The sequence below is a fragment of the Lissotriton helveticus genome, chromosome 3_1 (assembly GCF_964261635.1).
Source record: "Lissotriton helveticus chromosome 3_1, aLisHel1.1, whole genome shotgun sequence".
NCBI classification, from domain to species: domain Eukaryota; kingdom Metazoa; phylum Chordata; class Amphibia; order Caudata; family Salamandridae; genus Lissotriton; species Lissotriton helveticus.
Window position 1 is genome coordinate 987,271,197 of NC_136061.1, and position 18,560 is coordinate 987,289,756.

Consider the following 18,560-nt stretch of genomic DNA (forward strand, 5'->3'; position numbering starts at 1 on the left):
TAACTAAACCATATCTAAATCCAAAGTACACACCTGTAATAAAAGGCTCTTTTAAGAGCCAACCTAACAGGGGCACGAGAAAATATGAATATATATAGGTTATTAAAAATAAATACTTTTACTGTACCGTGGTACTCTCTCTCAACCCACATAAAAGTATTGTGGCACTCCGTAATTTTATAAACAGATATTTATACATTTCAAAACATTATTGCCTACATATCACCACTATACTGGCCTCATTAGAATTACAAGACTCAACTTTTTTTAAATTACATTGTTACGGTGTATTGCACATTAGCCAATCAGATAATCCCTTGTCCTCACTATGTACTACCGTGGCCATACACAGAGCTAAAAAATACCTTATAACTTAAAATGTACTCATTCTACTTGGCAGTTCTACCCCACGGAATCATCTCCACCCCATACTATGCAATACTCCCAAATTTCACAAACATCCAGGTGACGGTTTCTTGCTAGACGAATTATAAAAGTTAATGGAAAATGCTTGTATTTTAAGCCCGTTTTGGGAACTCCATTTTCGTTTTGCACTTTCTCTACGAAACTCCACAAAACTTTCAGGACTCCAACAATGAAATGGGGCAAAAGGTCTGAATAGCTTTGTGGACATTCGTCAAATGGATGCAAAGGTATTAAGGGACAAAAATACCAAAAATTCATATCTCTGTCACCCTAACAATAGCTACAGTGTGCATATCCCCACTCTGTTATACATCTATCTATGTATCTTTCTGTCTTTCTGTCTGTCTGTCCGACAGAAAACATTATTGCCTACATATCACCACTATACTGACCTCATTTGAATTACAAGACTCAACTTTTTTTAAATTACATTGTTAAGGTGTATTGCACATTAGCCAATCAGATTATCCCTTGTCCTCGCTATGTACTACCGTGGCCATACACAGACCTAAAAAATACCTTATAACTTAACATTTACTCATTCTACTTGGCAGTTCTACCCCACGGAATCATTTCCACCCCATACTATGTAATACTCCCAAATTTCACAAACATCCAGGTGACGGTTTCTTGCTAGACAAATTATAAAAGTCTATGGAAAATGCTTGTATTTTAAGCCCATTTTGGGAACTCCATTTTCGTTTTGGACTTTCTCTACGAAACTCCACAAAACTTTCAGGACTCCAACAATGAAAATGGGGCAAAAGGTCTAATAAGCTTTGTAGACATTCGTCAAATGGATGCAAAGTTATTAAGGGACAAAAATACCAAAAATTAATATTTCTGTCACCCTAACAATAGCTACAGTGTGCCTACCACCACTCTGTTATACATCTATCTATGTATCTTTCTGTCTTTCTGTCTGTCTGTCCGACAGACAGACAGACGGACGGACGGTCTGCTTGTCTATCTATCTATAGGAGCCCCCCCACGCAGTATGGTACATTTAGCTCTTGGGACCACCATCTCCCCGGGGCTAAATGTACAAAAATGCATGGGGGGCTCCAGTCCCCCCACGCAGCCCTGGGCACCACCACCTCCCCGGGGCTAAATGTACCATACTGTGTGGGGGTCTCCTACCCCCACCGAGCCTCGGGGATGGCCACCTCCCTGGGGCAATGATTACAAATAATGTCTATTGGCTCCAGCCCCCAACTCAGCCCCATGGACCACCACCTCCCCGGGGATATTTGAAAGATGGGAGGGGCCACACCCCCTCTTGAAGCCATAAATGACCCTCTGGACCATCACCCCCCCCCCCAGGCCCAGTTCCAGCAATGTCCCGAGGTGCCCACCCCCAGGACATTCCAGTTTGCTATGGCATGGCGGAAGCACTGCTCCCACCATGCCATAGTAAACTCTGCTTCGCTTCATGGAAGCTAGAACATTTAAAATAGCTTAAACAAGCCCACCTGTTACCTCCAGTAAGCCCCACACAGTGAGATTGCTGAGAAGTGGTCGGAGACCATGCCCTTTTTTACACCACTCTGCAAACATGCCTCTTGGTGCACTGCTGGTGGGACGATGAGGTCCCCTTTTGTCCTGAGGACCTCAGGACTAAACTCTTTATCGCTAAGATATAGCAAACTGTGCTCGCTTTCAGCAAGGGAGAGCATTAAAAATGCTCTCCCTTGCTGAAAGCGGAGCACAATTGCTTTTTCAGAGGCACACTGCTGGTTGTGGGATGATGTCCTCATGCATGCTGAGGGCTCTTGGGGGCCCAGAAGCCATCCTGTTACCTCCAGTAAGTCTGACACAGCAGGATTTCTGAGAGCCTGGTTGAGGGCCCTGACCCTTTTCTCTACCACTTTGCAAACGCGAATACTAGTTAAAAGTTAAAAAATCATAGAAATTCACGTAAGAACCCAAAGGTTACAGGGACGTTACAAGTAGGAAATACAATTTGAAAAACCTTAGAAATTCACTTAAAAAATAGAGGTTACATGAATGTTATAGTTAGGCTCAGATTTTACTCATACAAAACCAGTAATATTCAGCAGTTATAGTTACCTCCGCTAACTATAACCTATTTCCCGCAATGCACTGCGTATGACCTCACATATTAAATCACTCATGAAGTAGTCAATGACATCACTGATGACATCTCAAATGACATCACTGATGACATCATCCACAGTACCACTCACACACCCATACAGCCTCCTGTATGCCCACTTACATACCCACAGAACCACTCACATACCCATTCACAGACTCATACCAGTACTCACACACCCACTCACTCCTCTATAGAACCACTCACACACTGACTCGCTCACTCTTACAGCCACTCACACCACCATTCACTCAGTCATGCAGCTACTCACACACCCACATATTCACCTACACAGTCACTCACACACCCACTTACCCATACAGCCTCTCAACCCACCACTCACTCACCTGGACAAGCACTCACACACCCACACAATCACTTACATACCCAATCACACATCCATACAAACACTCACACATCCGCTCACTCACACATACAGCATTTACACACACACACACACTCTCCAATACAGCCACTCACACACCAACTTACTTAACCAAACACCCACTCAAACAGCCACTCACTCACCCATAGACATCCCCAATTACTCCCTCACACAGCCATTCAGACATCCACTGACACATACAGTCACCACACACCCACTTGCCCACCTATGTCTATGAGTGACTCACTCATAGACATCCCCAATCACTCACCAATACAGCTACTTACACAGCATCTTACTCACCCACACATCTACTCACACACCCACTTATACACCCATACAGCCACTCACACACCCATACACATAAGGATACATAAAGTCCCACAGCCACTCACATGATATATGTTAGAAGTAGTATCACTCAGTAGTAGTGCACCTAGTATACTAATTTAACCTTTGCAGTAGGTTAGTATATGTGCTTAACACCATTAAGTTCTTAAAAACACTTACACTCACTTGATGATGTAATCAGTGATGTCACTTGAGATGTTATCAGTGATGGCACTGACCATGTCATGAGTGATATAATATGTGAGGTCATAAGCAGTGCACTGCAGGAGTGTAAGTAATAGTTAGCTCAGGTAGCTATAACTTCTGAATTTCACGTGTTTTGTACAAGTGAAATCTGAGCCTAAATATAAGGTCCCTGTAACCCAGCGGGTTTGGTAAAAATACCTTTTTCAATGCCGGTTCAAATAGAGGATGACACGTTCAAGTCCTTTAAATAAGTCTTGAACAGTTCCCATTTGGGGAGTAATCCATGGCAAATAAAAGAGGACTGCACCAATCCCCGACCCCGTATAATAATAAGTATAATATTTACGTTATCCTCCTCCAATTGATTGAAGAGTCACAGCAAAAGCTGTTCGCTAATATTCAGAAGTTATTCTTCAAAAAAACTAAACAGAAGAAAGGTTCTAGAATACTAACAAAAGGAGCATGGTATGACAACTCGTGTAGAGAAGCGCGACAGAAACTCAGCATAGCGCTGAGGACAAAAACTGATGTATTAAAAGCCAGGAATGATTATAGAAAAGCACAAAATAGGGCAAAAAGATTGTGGGATGAGAACACATGGCTAGATTTGAAGAAAGCTTGTGCTGCTAAGCAACAGAAGGAGTTTTGGGCTATATTAAAGTGGGGTAAAGGGGGAAATGCTGATTGCCCAAAAAACCATGTAGCGAAGAAGGACTGGGTGGAATTCTTCAAACCGCAATACGCAGACAATTTACCTCCCCCAACTGAAACCCCCCTGCAAAGGGTATTATACACCCAAGCCCTATTCACATTGAAAGATGCACAAGTGACTATGGATGGAGTAACCAGAGGTAGGGCGCCAGGTATTGATGGAATACCAGGGGATGTGTTCTTAGCCGACAGGACTAACTGGTGTAAATATTTTGTATGGCTTGCTAACGCAATCGCACAAGGTGCCACGATCCCAGCAACATGGAAGGGCGCGGAGATAATACCGGTTTTTAAAAAAGGGGACAAGGCTTTACCAAGCAACTACAGGCCCATCAGCCTTATCGATGCGGCGCAAAAACTGATGGGCAGGATGTTACAAAACAAAATACAAGCCTGGATTGATGATAAGGACATCCTCTCCCCGTACCAAGCAGGCTTCCGCCCCCTAACTAGCTCTGTCGATCAGGTATTCCACTTTTTGACAATGTTCTGGAAAAATGTAACCCTGACAAACGGGCCATTATACGCTGTCTTTGTGGACTTGAAGTCAGCGTTTGACTTAGTACCCCGACACAAACTTTGGATTGTACTGAGGGAACTTGGAATAAGCCCAGAAATGTTGACCCTGCTTGTGAGATTGCACGAAGACAACTATGCCCGGATTAGGTGGGGTGCCCAGGGAGATGTCACAGAATCCTTCCCGGTAGAGCGGGGGGTAAGGCAAGGCTGTGTCCTGGCCCCCACCTTATTCTCACTGTATATTAATGGTATAGTTGATTTCTTGAAACAATCCATGACAGATGCTCCAATACTAGGTGGGGAGCGAGTACCAGTATTGATGTTTGCCGATGATACCCTGCTGGTCTCGCGGACCCCCAGTGGATTACAAAAGACACTAAACGCTTTTGGTGACTTCTGCCGGAACCGGGGCTTAGAACTAAATACATCAAAGACAAAGTTCATAAACTTATGCCCGGTTAAGAAATTCAAGGGGAAAATGTATTTTAATGGCTCTGTACTGGAAGAAGTGAATGCTTTTACCTATCTAGGCATTTTATTACAGTCAAACATGAACTGGAAATCTCATATGGATAATGTGGTGCTAAAGTTTAACCAATTGACAGGTTCAATAGCGCTAAAATACAAATCTTCATTCACAAAACCTACCCAGCCAGTTATGGAGATTTACAGCATGAAAGTTTTGGGAGCTTGCTTGTATGGATCAGAGTTATGGGGCTTCTCAAACTTGAGCCCACTAGTCGTCGCAGAAAATACGTTTCTTCGACGAATGATTGGTGCACCCCAGAGCACACCCACGATCCCGCTACAATATGACTTCGGGAGGAAAAAGATAGAGGACATGATAAGATTGCGTCCCCTCCTATATTGGAGACGCGTAAAAACTACTCCCGAACTGAATCATTACGCAGCTGCTCTAATGGATGTTGTAAGCTCCGATTGTTTTCATAAGATATTATGGCTCAATGAAGTAAGAACCTTGCTCCAAAAACTGCACCTAGATCACCTGTGGACAGCAGTAGATCCACAGGTTTTTCCTTCCAAGACATGTTTGAAAAAAATTTACTGGGACATGATATTTAACACGGCATTGATTTCTAACCAACCATCGATGTTGACATCCCAGTTCCTGGATTTTAAACCCATACCTAAATACGAACAGTATTGGGATTTGATTTCCAAACCCCTAGATAGGAAGTTATATTTCCAGTTTAGAATTGGCTCCTTACCCCTTAATGCTTTTACTGTCAAATGGTCCTCTGGTAATGTGAATACCTGCTTTCATTGTAAAGTACATGTAGAAGACATCCCACATTTTTTGTTTGTTTGCCCATTATATGCTGCCCCAAGAAGTAGATGGCTAAAGCCGGTATGCAGGAATTTAGGGACTAGGAATTGCTCAGAGGCACTGAGAATATTAAGATCTAACTGTGCCCCGTATCTTGCTATCGCTGTGGCCAAATACATGGGGTGGGCCTGGCTAATACGCACGCGCACTTTAAAATTGTAACTATAACTGCATATGCATGCAAGGCTCTATGCTGTGACTTGGATTTTATATGCTGGATTTTTTATGAACTGAACTATTCGTCAGCACTATACATCATGAACGGTTTAATTTGCATTTTATCTTGTTCCTAAATTTTAGAATAGTATTTATTGTTATAGCCTAGGGAAACATGCTTTTATGACAGTGTTGTCGAATAAAGTATTTAAACTTGAAACTTGACTTGTTATGCTCCTCTTGCACAAAATATATAATATTCACTTTGTGCTCCTCTTGCCCAAAATACATTCCTTCCACCCTAGCACTGCCGCAGGGCCAGAAATACCTACCACTGTTCAGTTTTAGGGACATGAGGTCCACACTATTAATTCCGTTTTAAAGGAATGGGTCGTAGTAATGCCAGAAGTTAAAGTAAGCTTCATTCTTTCTGTCTCAGCAAACAAGGTGTTGGCTTTCTTTCCCTTATTCTTTAGTGCATGTTGCTGTAAGTAGGGCAGTCTACCCTGTTTCTACCTCCTCTACCCAAGCAGCTGCCGCAGACCCCACTTCATGCCCTATGCCACCCATACACTAGAACTGCTTGGAGCAAGCAAAAGCATTCCCTTTCAATCTCCCAAGTTGATCTTGAGCACCACACCAGCGCTCAACAGGCATCTACTTTTTCTGCATACTGCTTCCTTCCATTCACTCCCCAGCCTTCCATTCCACCAGCACCCACCCACCTGCACACTATACGTCCTCTGGTCGCAGTATCTACACCATTAGTCACAGTTTTGACCTCCTACACCTTGGAGCCACACCATACATCATTACACAACCTACATCCTGCACTTTATGCAACTTTCTCCCTACACAACGATCAATGCCTTGCATAAAGATCTACAGCCCACATACTTAACGCACCACAGCATTTACCTATAGCCCAACTTTTACTCCAAATCAGGTATACCGCTAGTTACACCCTAAAACACCACACCAAAGCACCACACCTCTTATAAGCTACACCATCACTAGTACCTTACACACTACATCACCACATACATCAAATTTAACACACGAGAGTCTTTAATACATACATCCTACAACAACTACACTCTATACCATCACCTTCTCTCTAAAATGCCACTTACAAATTACATTGCCTACATGCCATGATCACTACCTCTATCACCAGCTAAACTCCCCAGAAGATGTTGCATCCTCCCTTTACCCCATGCCACTTCTGTCCACAATGTGCACTTTGTTGTCATTTACTGACTTCCCCAGTATATGTTCTGTTCTCTTCTTTATTTGTGAAGTCCCAATCTACAGCAGCATATACTATTTATACTCTCCTTTACCATTGGCACCCTGAAATGCCTACATTTTACACTAACTCCACAGCGTCTCTAATGCACCACCAACTGCACACATATCCCATACCACCATCCACATTATCCTACATCATCCATTTCCGAACCCTATCTACACCCTCATCATTACACTTTATAACAACACCTGTCCTGTAAACTATGACCCAAAGCCACATTTGACAGGATTGTCCTGATGAAGACTCGCATGGCCCAGGCTTAAATGACCGACAGGCCGCAAAGACGTGTCGAAACGTCGACGCCTTTAGACAAACCTGGACCAAATTGTTCCTATATAATGATGTGCAGAATTTAATTGGACACTGATCAATGAATAGTTAAAAAGCTTGATTGAAATTGGTTTCTTTTCTTGGCCAGGTTGAACAGTACGATGAATTGATATTTTTTTGTCTGTTATATATGTATAAATTGTTTTGAATATTTTATGTCACAAATACTCTCTGTGAATTCCTTTCCTTCCTAATTTCACACACTTTATCACTACACTTTTTCTATTTGCACGCTCTAATTGGGGCAACCGTTATTTTTTATTTATTCAAAAATGCTTGAAAAATGATTAAGTTGTTGACCTTGAGAGATTAAATATTACTCTAGGTTGTATATTGCTTTGCTATTGCTTGTTTTAAAATTCTAATGTTGTAGACAATGAGATACATTAATTGAACATAGCTGATCCCTTGGGACAAGCTTCCAATTCTGTTGAAACTACAAAGCCACTGATTAATTCAGGCATCAAATATAGAGGTCTCGGACCATTTTTTCTATATCGTACGAAACCCAGGTCCAGTACCTTTCTGGGTCACCCCATTAATTTAATGGTCATCTGTGGACTCAGAAGAACAGACACTGCGGGATCCATTGCCTTGCAAAACTCCACATCATAACCACTGCACAACGCATCCTTGATGCAGGATTTTGCAACATCGCATAGCAGCCCGACAGCCCATCGGAACTGCGGCTGCATGATGCATCCCCGACACAGGCCTTCACATCGCAAGCCCTTCATCAATGATATTCTTGACAACAATGCAGGACTCTGCTTCACAAGCCCCACAACTTCTTTGGAACCAGCCTATGCACAACACATCTTTGATGCAGGACTTTGCATTGCAAGCCCTAGTTGAAAGCATCCTCTATGACAACTCAGGATCTTGCATCGCAGCCTTGCAGCTTCCCGGAGCCGCCCAGCATGACTCATCTCCACCCCAGGACCTTCTATCACCTCTGCAGCACGGCGCATCCTCTGCGGGCTACATTGCATCACTCTGCTACCGGGATATAAGGGACTTTAATCAGTGGGACTAGCTGGCTCACGTTCCATCTGGTTGACCTGAGTTTGTCACTCTTTCACTGGCTGACACTGGCACTGTGTGCTTTTTGACAATATTTGAACTTAAATCTTTAAAATTGCATATCTTCAGTTCTACAGATTGGATTTTTGTCATTTTGGTGTCATTCATTTATTAAACGGTATGCTGTTTTTCCAAATTGGTGTGGAATTTTTCTTGTATTGTGTTTTCACTTTATTACTGTTTGAAGTGCTTCATAATTACTTTACACATTACCTCTAAGTTAACCTTGTCTGCTTTTGTGCTAAACTACCAGAAGGTTAAGCCTTGATTAATGTGTGGTTTGCTTGTGACTTCACCCTGACAAAGATTGTGGTTGCTGCTTGAGTAGGTTCTCACCCCCTCAACAGGTAACCCAATTTTCAACAATAACATTTCAGTAGCATATCAAAAGAATCTTGCGTTTCATAAATGTTTGCTAAAAATGCTTGCAGTACATATCATCATGATTTTCAGTGGTACTGAGGAAAGCATTTATAAACTGTAGCTGACATTTAAGCACTTCTTTAGACTAGCTGCACCGATTTTATCTGTCCTGGAAGTGAAACGAAGTAATGTGCATAACCCAATACCAAACACAATGCAGCTGACCCAGCAAGGTATGGCCGCTGTCCTTGCATCTGGGAGACGATAAAATATGCATGCATTTAATGAACTAAAAGTTTATATAGAGACTATGTTTAAGAAAAAAAATAAAGAAATAGCAGGTCTTTGTGAATGTTGGCATATAATCCGAGTAAAAAGGGTGATTTTAGGTACTTTCCACTTCCACCCACCCGAGCAGTGTGGGGTAGAAAGGGAGAGAGAGAATGAGAGAGAGAGAGTGAGAGTTGTGTGTGTGTGTGTGTGCTTGCTGGTTTCCATTGTCTCCTTGATGGCAGCACCATGGATGCCTGCCATGCCTACTATTTCCGTAGTTGCTTTAGTGGTAGGGCTTGTGATAGGCTGTCCTTCCACGGATTGATGTGTGCTTACACAATCATAAAGCAGGCCCCTGTGACTCAGGAGGTTCCCCACCCTACGGGGGACCCCCTTCAGCAATATGCAGGAAGAAGTAGAGATTGTCTATGAACATCAGTGAGATATGGAGGCCTAAGGTGCATTCGTCACATTCTGCAGCCCTCCCCGCCCCCCATAATTTGGTGTTACACCACTGTCTGCATAGGTAGTATCTGCTCAAGCTGGAAAGTGGTGGTTGGCATGAGGTTGAATTGGGTGGGTGAGGTCTCCTGTAGTGGTGTATGCCACTGTCCTGATGAATAGAGATATAGGCTTGGTAAATGCTGAAGTGCCAACAAGTATAAGGAACCACATGCCAGCGGGACAAGTGTGTTGCATATATATTCATTCCTGTTGTATGTCATCGGGATTGGGTGAGGTATTGTGTGCAAGACCATGTTTGTGACAGCTATGTGTACCACACTTTTGCTGCCCTGGGGCTGCTACAAAACACTGAGAGTAGCTGTGTTAAATGATGTTGTCTTCTTTTTTTGGGGGGGGGGGGGGGAGGGTTACACACATGAGGATATATGACGTTACCACGCGTTCTTTTACCACGCAGACCATTACCACGCATTTTTTACAACGCAGGACCCTTTACCACGCATACCATTACAACGTAAGTATAGGTAAGTAAATAATATGGTAAAATAATGTAATTATTAAAAATATTTTTTTTAATTAATAAATTATTATTTTAATATTTAATATTTTAATTATTTATATTAATATTTATTTATTAATTTTTAAATATATATGTTACAAATACCCCTGTACCCCAAAACCCAAACCCAGCCCTAAAACCTAAAAATACCCCTGAACCCCAAAACCCAAACCCAGCCCTGAACCCTAAAAATACCCCTGTACCCCAAAACCCAAACCCAACCCTGAAACCTAAAAATACCCTTGTACCCCAAAACCCAAACCCAGCCCTGAACCCTAAAAATACCCCTGTACCCCAAAAACTGAAACCTGACCCTGAACCCTAAAAATACCCCTGTACCCCAAAAACTGAAAACTGACCCTGAACCCTAAAAATACCCCTGTACCCCAAAAACTGAAAACTGACCCTGAACCCTAAAAATACCCCTTTACCCAAAAACTGAAAACTGACCCTGAACCCTAAAAATACCCCTTTACCCAAAAACTGAAAACTGACCCTGAACCCTAAAAATACCCCTGTACCCCAAAAACTGAAACCTGACCCTGAACCCTAAAAATACCCCTTTACCCAAAAACTGAAAACTGACCCTGAACCCTAAAAATACCCCTGTACCCCAAAAAATGAAAACTGACCCTGAACCCTAAAAATACCCCTGTATCCCAAAAACTGAAAACTGGCCCTGAACCCTAAAAATACCCCTTTACCCAAAAACTGAAAACTGACCCTGAACCCTAAAAATACCCCTTTACCCAAAACTGAAAACTGACCCTGAACCCTAAAAATACCCATTTACCCAAAACCCAAACCTAAAATATTTTAAATAAAATTATATACTTACCAATACTTACGTTGTAATGGTATGCGTTGTAAAGGTACCTGCGTTGTAAATACCAGCGATGTAATGGTATGCGTGGTAAAGGGTCCTGCGTTGTAAAAGTTGCGTGGTAAAGGTAGGTCGTGGTAAAAGTTGCGTGGTAAAGGTTGTATACCCACACATGAACTATCCTAAAAACTGGTTGGACATTAATTGTCATACGAGCGGACAAAAGTGTTCAAAACATGTTAGTTAAGCCAAGGAAAAGCTGGACAATCACAAATTACATGAGCATCTGTCCCACGTTTTCACAACTGAAAAGGGGTTTCAAATTAAAGTAACAACATACAGTAGATTTACAAATGATTCAATAAAAAACGTGTGGTAAAAGCGAGACAATTGGTTTTTCAACCGGGTTTACGTGACTGAGTGCAGAAAACTTCATCAGATGTTTATCATAAAGCTCTGACAAATGTAAAAGCAATGTTATTTTCAGCACCTATTGGCTAGGTCTGCACTTTAAAGTACCCGAAAAAATATAATATGATATTGCGGTCCGTTAACCTGGAAGAAGAGAAATGCTTCGCAATGACAACATTGGGTTAATCCGAAAAACCTTGAAGACCCGTAGTATTACAGGCATTTGAATACTGTTCTGAATTGCAAAATCTTCTTGAAAAAGCAGCATTCCAATATTCAAAGAGGTGGGTGCGCTGTGCTGACATCACAGGGAATAACCCGCTCAAAGGAACGAGCACATCCCGGTATTGTCTTACTAACTGCAACACTGGCAACATGATTACAGCATAATGACATCACTGTCAAGCAGAACGCATAGTCGGACAGTGATGACATCATTGAGAGCAACCCAAGTATATTACTGACTGAACCCCACACTACTGAGCAGAACACGAGGTGGCATGGTGAGCGACATCACTGCCGGAAAACTGCACTGACTGGCACTACACCTGGTTGCACGTGTGGTACCACTGCGAACAACCCAAGGGAAATCTGATTAGAAGTAGTAACATTGTGATGACATCAACCACGCTCTGGCAGGTTAAACACGATTGCAAAGTGATGACATCATTGAGAGCAGCCGATGGACACCAACAAAATAAACTCACTCTAACGACAGAACCGACACTTAGTGATAGCATCATAGGCTTCAACCCTAGCAGCAACCTCACATGGAGGTGATGACATCACAACCAGAAAAAAGACCTTATTCTGGAAGACGTGTCCACCCAGGGATGACATTGCTGCCAGTAACTACAGTCTGAGGATTATCTCAGGGATGTGCAAAGACAAAGATGCCATCTTTGTGCGCAAGCCAAGGAACATATTCATAGGCAGATTAGATCCCTGAGATCAAACGCGATCTCAGCGGGCACAGCGCGATATCACACAGCATTTGTTTTTATGTTTATTTATATTGCACTAGCAAATGAGGCATGAACACTGATCATTAGAGAGCACGCGCAGCCAACTGCAGTTACCAGAGAGACAGAGCGTTATCATCATTTGCTGATTGCTCCTCCCATCATGTTACGAGACAGGAAGCGCGGATGCATAATGATGTTCGAGTGTAATTTTCCCATATTGGTATCAGAGTAGAATAAAAATGATGACCACGTCAGAGAAGCCCATCCATCTTTGTATGGTGCTCCAACCCCTGGTGTATACATCTTGAAAGCCATGTAAGGAGACAAACTACACATGCAGCAGCCATTTTAGGTATTGGAATGCCCTACCTTGAGCACAGTTTTCAAACACAGGGACACTTTCACTACCCATTAGTACAGACAAAGACCCACTAGGGGTATTTCTGACGTTCAAACGGGCTTCAGAGAAGGTCTCAAACCTCGAAAGACACCATTAGTTTGAAGTGAATGTGAAACGTGTTACGTACTGCCTCCTTCATGGCACCTAACTGAGAAATTGATTTTTGGTGTTGAGCATGCAATGGAGAGAATCTTTAGGTTCATATGGTTGTATGTCAGACTATCAAGGCTACTAATACTGACCTACAAAAATATCAATTCCAGGATATCAACTACCTCTGTGTCATTTGGGTAAGAATACATATTGAAGTGTAGTTTTGATATTCTGAGCCTTTCTCTGAGCCTTTCATTGTGTACCTTGAATATATATGTATTATCAGTGTATGTAGGTTAAGATTAGCAAATGAATACATAGCTAAATGTACCTATGTTGACTATACAATAGTAGTCAATATCCTGAAGTCCATATTTATGTGGATAGATGTGAATAACTTCATATTCTAGTAGAACATGGTTAAAATGCATATGTTAAGTTTTTAAAAAACTACCTTACAGCTGACTTTATACCTGAAAGGCTTAGGCAGTTAATAGTATCAGAAACCATTTGGCGCAGTTTTAGAATTGCAAGAAGCTACAGGTCTTGTTCAAGTATAATCGGTTGCACCTGGACACTTTTGACCTAAAGTGCACCTTAGAAAATCCAAGAGGATGTTTTATTTTTTTATTTGGCGACCATGAAAGGATATCACAGCAGAACCCACCTTAACTACTCATGTATAAAACCCTGTAATCTAGCATCAGGGAGTAGCATGCATATTCATACAGCTGCAGAGAAGAAATGTTTTAGGGTTAAGTAAATTAAGCAGCAGAAATTATTAGGAAATTGACTGTGATCAGGCGCCTCAAACATAGCATGACATTTAACCAGATTATTTGTCAAATCTCAGGAACAATTTTCAGGGTTGGAGGTTGAACAGGACAAATATGTCAATAACAACAAATATCAACAAACAGGATAGGTGTGGAGGTAGTTCAAAACCCGCAAATTTAGACCAAACCCTGAGCATTCACTTGCATAAAAATAGGTATGCTTGTAGGACACTTACACAAAGTCCTTAGGCATGGAGATCGCAGGGCTAATCTATAGGGTAGGATATATGCACACAATTCTCAAGGATGGTGATGGACCAAGAAACCAAAATACTAGGGAGTTAGACACATAATTCCAAGCTGTGGAGATCATTTAGCTAATTCTGAGACCAGCAGGCCAGATGCATAGTTTTAGTTATGTAGACAGCACAATTAGCCTTACCAAAGGGAAGATGGGTTCATATTAGTCAAGTTTGTACATGGACCATTCAATACCGATGCTCTGTAAATGTGGGAATAGCACTGTGGACCGTATGTGCGAAGCATGGATTTAAGTCCATGTTCCACAACAAGAAAGACTGTCTTAGGTGTAGTTCCTGGTCCTCGTGCTTCCCTCAGTGGAAGCGGTGCCAGCTGCGTCTTTCCATTCAATTCCCAAGACAATACACCATGAGCAGCTTTGCCAAGTGCATGTTTTCTTCTACGTCTTCACCCAAAAGCAAATGTCCCTGGTGAGTATTCTAAGCTACATGGCATGCCCAGTTCTTTAGCTCAGGGTTTCAAGGAGGGTACAATACCTGGGTTCTATGTTCATGTCTTCTCACAAAAGTGGCTGCACATGAAGCATAGTATTGGGTTCTATGTCCAGGTCGACACACACAGAAGCGGCTGCTGTGTGCATAGCTTGGGTTCTGTATCTATCACAAACCCCTAGAGCGGCTGCGTGAGAAGCATAATTAGAGGTCTATAAGCATGACCCACCCCAACAACAGCAGGCGAGCCATGTGCTCACCCTGGGTTCCAAATAAAGATTCTTCCCAAGGGGTAGTGGTGCGTGGATATAACATTAGTGCTAGGTCTGCGCCCTATCCGTCACTCAGCTGTGCCTGGGGCATAACCTGAATTTTCAAGTCTGTCGCCTTCCTCTGGAGAGGCTTTGCTGTCGCAAAGCCAGGGATTTATTTCAAAGATTGCCCCAGGAGTGGTGCAGCTGTGGTTCTAGGCTAAAGTCATTCCCTGAATCTATGCTATAAACACTATCTCCTGGGTTCTAGATATATGTCATGTCTTGGGACAAACTGTGACTGCTACACAGTTTGATTTCTGATAACCCCTTTCTCTTTCTATATTTTGGCTATTCTGCCTTGTCAAGGTGTAGAGTACCCCCCCCCCCCTCTTCTCGCTGAGAACTCCAGCGGTGGGAGGCCATATGGCTTCCTCCCTCCCCGTCGTCAGTTAAATACATATAATCTTATAATTAATTATCCCAGACTCAATTTAACAACACGTTTTGTGCATTTCATTACATTTGAGGGTCAGTTTCTTATTTATAATTCCAATTCACTTCTGTAATAAGACATTTATTCTCAAACCTGTTATACATTCGAGCTTAGGTAATGGAAGGATTTATGGAAGTCTCCATTTTGCACAGTTAAGATTTACCCTCGGCATTTCTGCGCTTTGGGTAAAACATAAAAAAAGAACAGATATCAAAACCTGCACGGTCAACGCTTATATTCGGGGGCTGGGGGTTTTGCCATGAAAAGCCCCTAAACTGTGCGCGTTTTCCCCCTCAAGCAAAATAGTCATCACTTCCAGAAGGGCGGTACAAATCACACAGAACAGAAATAAAACAATCTGTACGTGTTAAACAGCTAATGGCGCCCATCATCCTCGGAAAGTGGAGCATAGGCAGAAAATGGCTGAGTTTATTGGGGTTGGTGGGGGGGATTTTTTTCTCTTTTTCTTTTTTTTTTTTAAGAGGTTGTGGGGATAGTTATTTTTAAAAAATATGTCATTTGAATTTCCTCTCTTGAGTTTTTCTTCAAATGAGATGGTGTTCAGTTCCAGGCAGTTTAGGCGGGAACGCTGCCCTAAAAAACATCGGGGTTGCCGAGTGAAACTCAAGCTGTGCTCTTCCAAGCGCGAGCCCCTGATCCCTCCGCGCTCGCGCCCTCGTCGGTTAACCCTCTCTCCCTGGTGGTTTCATTCGAGACCCCCTCGTCCTCGACAGATAATGTCCATGTACATACACACTCCGGGTATCAAAACACCGGCGCCTGCACACCGAGATCTCGTCAACCACGAAGTTCATTTATTATTAACGTGCCTGCGTCAGCGTGAAAAAAGCATTTTTAACAGAAGTTTTCGACCACTTTTTGAAGCACATATACCAGAGCCTTCCGCCATGTAGACAATTATTTATCTGTGAGATGCAAAGAAGCCGATGATGTAAATATAATTAAAGAGTTTGAGAATCCAGGCTGGGTTATTCGACGATCCCTCTGAAATATTTTGATAATTTGGGAGAAAAAAATGTGATGGCATTTTAAAGAAGTACAATGTGACCTGACCTAAAAATGTCCATCTTTAATTTGCATGTCCTTGTCTCTTGGGCTGTGATAATAGCCTATGACACAAGGCTGCTTTAATTGACATGTCTACATGCTGTCGTTTAAGTGGATGCAATAGATGAACAAAAGGGCAGGGGATGAAGATATTTGTATTTGAGAAAATAGATAAGACAACCTCCTATAAGAGGCAATTAGGTTGCTTGCATGAGGAAGAGGAGGCTGAAGATGAAGAACAGCAGAGAAAGAGAGGCGCATCCTTGAATATGAAGCCGTTTACCTCCAAGAACTCAAAAACATTTTTTACGCTTGTTTGATCGCATTAATATAAAAGTTTTTAAGCTTTGGTAAATTTTTAGCAATAGACAATTCATCCAAGAGGCCACACATGCTGACGCACTCCTTTACGGGATCTTACCTTGGGCAGCTGGACGTGTGATGCCGGGGAACGATGTGCACCAGACAGATGGTCCCTCGTCCACTGTTTGGAAGAGAAGACAAAATGCTGAGGGACGAGAAAAAATTCCAATCGTGTTTTTTTTTTCCGTCTGAGCTCAGAGGGCTGGAAAAAACCTTACTAGCCCCAGGATGGAGTCATGTGACCTGGGATACAGGCCATGTGACCTAGTTTCCGTCAAAATCCTTCATTTTGTTGAAGATGGGAGGGCCCAACAATGCGTTACATGACATTCTGACGATGAACAAAAAACCTGCGCTACTAGAGCTAATGCTTTATCGCATTGTGTCATTTTGTTGTTTTTCAAACGCAGTATTGTGTACACTGCTGCAACTGTACGAAATCTGTGAGCAAATTTCCCATCCTAGAGAGATATTAGAAGAGCATGCAGGTTTTGTTGAAAAGGACATGAAGGAATCATTTTTAGGTCTTCTGCCCGGTTGATTTGATCCTTATGGCCAGTGGTAGCCCTAAGGCTTGGAGGAAAATGGTAGCCTACATTTAGCCCTGGTTGAAACCTAATGCACCTTCTTTTTATTTACTGGCTGATTTTGCAGACCTTCAAGGTAGATACAAGTGAATTCTTTTGAGAATATTTTATATTTCCAATAGCTGTAAGAAGATGGAGGCAGGTAGAAACATTCTTATCCCTCGCTTCACTCTCAGAAAATGTCCACCATACAAAACCGACTAGAAGTCAAAATTCCATTATGGTTCTACTGCCACCTCCGTCGAAGATAATCAGCACCATGGGAAACGGAGGTACAGAAATTTGCAGTTCACTCATATCTCATTGAATTTGGGAAGCAAATGGCAGAAATCTGTAGACTAGGGTTTTCCAGAGTCGGTCCTGGAGGGCCGGATCCAAGTCAGTCCTGGAGGGCCGGATCCTTGCCAAATTTTAAAGAAAACTACATTTATCTAAATGGGGATATGCAAAAAATCTAGCATGGATCCGGTTCACCAGGACTGACTTTGGAGAACTCTGCTCTAGACCAAAGGATAATCATTTCCACCAGGAAACAGCAGACGTAGAAATCTGCAGCTTCCTCATGACTCAATGCACTGGGGTAGTCGCGGACAATAATCCCCTGCTCTCTCAATGATCACATGCACTGGGAAAGCATAACAGTATCAATTTAGAGATTCAAGACATTCTGGGCACAAGTCCTAAAAATAAATGACCGGCTAAACGGAATCAGCACTGTGCAATAACATAATATGGAGTGACTTCACAAGAAACAATATCACAGAGAGTGACATCCCAGCACTACAAGCTTTGCTGTACGTGAGTCTACAATCAAAGTGTAAAGCATGTGTTTATAAACATGTAATCCCTAGGATGGGAAAAATGAATAACTGTTGATAGGTGCTGTGGAATTAAACATAGATCAAGGAATGAAGCTATTGCTCAGGAAACTCTAACGCTGTTATCATTCAAATTTCAAACTCATCTAGTTGACCTCAATGGATGATATCTCT

At 42.3% G+C, this 18,560-nt stretch overlaps 1 protein-coding gene across 1 annotated transcript in view; it reads right to left on the reverse strand.

Moving 5' to 3' along the window:
• Positions 1-17,157, reverse strand: part of PCBP3 (poly(rC) binding protein 3) — a 187,619-nt gene extending 170,462 nt beyond the window's left edge. Inside the window, exon 1 of the mRNA XM_078681452.1 lies at positions 17,040-17,157. The gene's annotated coding sequence lies outside the window, so the exon portion shown is untranslated. The remainder of the gene's footprint in view (positions 1-17,039) is intronic.
• Between the last annotated feature and the right edge of the window lie 1,403 nt (positions 17,158-18,560).